This window comes from Haematobia irritans, chromosome 2 (genome assembly GCF_050003625.1).
Source record: "Haematobia irritans isolate KBUSLIRL chromosome 2, ASM5000362v1, whole genome shotgun sequence".
In the NCBI taxonomy this organism is placed as follows: Eukaryota; Metazoa; Arthropoda; class Insecta; order Diptera; family Muscidae; genus Haematobia; species Haematobia irritans.
Genome location: NC_134398.1, coordinates 109,046,190 through 109,048,920, shown reverse-complemented (window position 1 = coordinate 109,048,920; position 2,731 = coordinate 109,046,190).

Sequence of the window (2,731 nt, the reverse complement as noted above, 5' to 3'; positions counted from 1 at the left end):
CCATATCGGTCCATAATTATATATAGCAAAAGTCATCCGATGCGGTTGAAATTTGGTACATTTTGTCAATATATGGCCTCTAACAGCCATGTAAAAATTGGTCAATATCGGTCTTTAGTTATATATAGCCGATGACTTATTACACAAAAATTGGTCCATATCGCCAAAAATAATCTACCAAAACTTTATTTCCATAGAAAATTTTGTCAAATTTTATTACTATAGAAAGTTGTGTCAAAATTTCATTTCTATAGAAAGTTTTGTCAAACGTTTATTTCTATAGAAATGTTTGTCAAAATTTTATTTCCATAGAAAGTTTTGTCAAAATTTTATTTTTATAAAAAATTTTGTAAAAAATTTATTTCTGTAGAAAATTTTGTCAACATTTTATTTCTATACAAAATTTTGTCAACATTTTACTTCCATAGAAAATTTTGTCAACATTTTATTTCTATAGAAAATTTTGTCAAGTTTTTATTTCTATAGAAAATTTTGTCAAAATTTTATTTCTATAGAAAATTTTGTCAAGTTTTCATTTCTATAGAAAATTTTGTCAAACTATATTATATACGTATTTAATCGGCATTTTTTTGTTTAATATATACCCCGTATGGGCTAACTTACAATTTAGAAGACAGTGTTAAAAAGTTTTACGATACCTTGCCATCGGCAAGTGTTATCGCAACCCAAGTAATTCGATTGTGGATGACAGCCTTTAGTAGTAGTTCCTACGCAATCCATGGTGGAGGGTACATAAGATTCGGCCTGGCCGAACTTACGGCCGTATATACTTGATAAATTAATTGTGTTTTTCAATCAATATAAATTACATTTTTAATTTAAAATTAAATGGCTTTTGCTAATAAAATCAATTAATTTTTTTTTTGCCAAGAATTTTTCGATGCCCAATTGAAATTGTGACTGATGCTATCTATCATTTCTTGTGATTGAAGACATCTCAATTGAAAAATTGAGTGGATCAACAAACCACACATGAATTCACACGGAATTGTGTGTCACTTACTGGATAATGATACCATATGCAATTGCATGTTTTTTTTTTTTTGACATGATACTGACCTTTTGTTTTTTTTTTTATCGGAATCGGTCCAAATAGGGTTAGGTTAGGTTAAAGTGGCAGCCCGATTCAGGCTCAATTAGACTATTCAGTCCATTGTGATACCACATTAACTAAAAGTACCTATTACATATGGGCACTTCTAGTTTTAACCGCTGAACCTTCTTGATTATTTTTCTTTGTTGAACCAACCAGATTGTTCTAAAAACATTAGCAGACTGCTTAAGTTAACGTTTTCCAGATCCGCCAGTAATCTGAAGCTATATGCTCCTAAAAGTTGCTTTCGCTTTACACAAAATGCAGGAAACTCACACAAGAGGTGTTTAATTGATTCCTTTTCCTCTTCAGTCATGGCTTTCATAACTTCGCGTTGATCCCTTTGCTAAAATTACTCTGGACGAAATTCTTGCGATACACCTCCTGTCCAGCTTTAAAGTGAGTGTTCCTAGCTCTTTTATCATAGCTTCTAACATTTCTGTTGTACGCCTCGTGTAGCTTCTCTGTTATCCTACGGTTTATTATCTGCATTTTGTCTGTCTGTGGTAAAATTTGAACACTACCATCTGCCAATGCACCAATCTTTTTTAGTATCTGGTACGCTTGTGCATGAGTAATCATGTTGTAATCAAATAAGGCATAATAAGGAGTAAGACCAGTCGATGAGTGAACTGTCGAACGTAGAGAACATTCAATTTTCGACAAATTTTCATCCCATCGGTTCTGATCGCTTCCTAGGAAACTCCTTATGCTGCTTATTATAGATTGGTTAACTCTCTCACTAGCATTTGCCTGTGGATAATGTATGGCAGTTTTCATATGGTGTATTCCATACATATTTATGAGTTCTTGAAACGATTCACTCAAAAATTGTTTACCATTATCTGAGTGTAACGTTTCGGGAACTCCGAATTTATGGAATACTTCTTGTGTGAGAAATCGTATTACTGATTTCGAAGTGGCCTTAGGAATGGCTTTTAATAGAACAAATTTGGTTATATGATCCAAAACAATAAATATATAGGTATTTCCACTACGTGGACAAGGGTACGGTCCGAGAAAATCTACATAGATTTTCTGAAAAGGTCATTCGGTCTTTACTTCCAGTCCCATTGTAGGTCTAAGAGTTTGCTTTGGGTGTTTGTTCTCTTTGCAACTCTGGCAACCCTTTAAAAAGTTTCTAACGTCCGTGGACAAAGTGGGCCAATAAAAGAACTGTCGAATGTTTGAAATAGTTTTGGCAACACCACCATGACAGGTGTCCTCCTCGTGAGATTTTCGAATTATTTGGTCAGTCAACAGCCTTCCTCGAGGAATATATATATATATATATATATATATATATATATATATATATATATATATATATATATATATATATATATATATATATATATATATATATATATATATATATATATATATATATATATATATATATATATATATATATATATATATATATATATATATATATATATATATATATATATATATATATATATATATATATATATATATATATATATATATATATATATATATATATATATATATATATATATATATATATATATATATATATTTTCCTGAAATTCCTAGGAGGAACATAGGGCCGTAACAAATGCATTCCATTTTGTTCTGTCATTAGCTAAG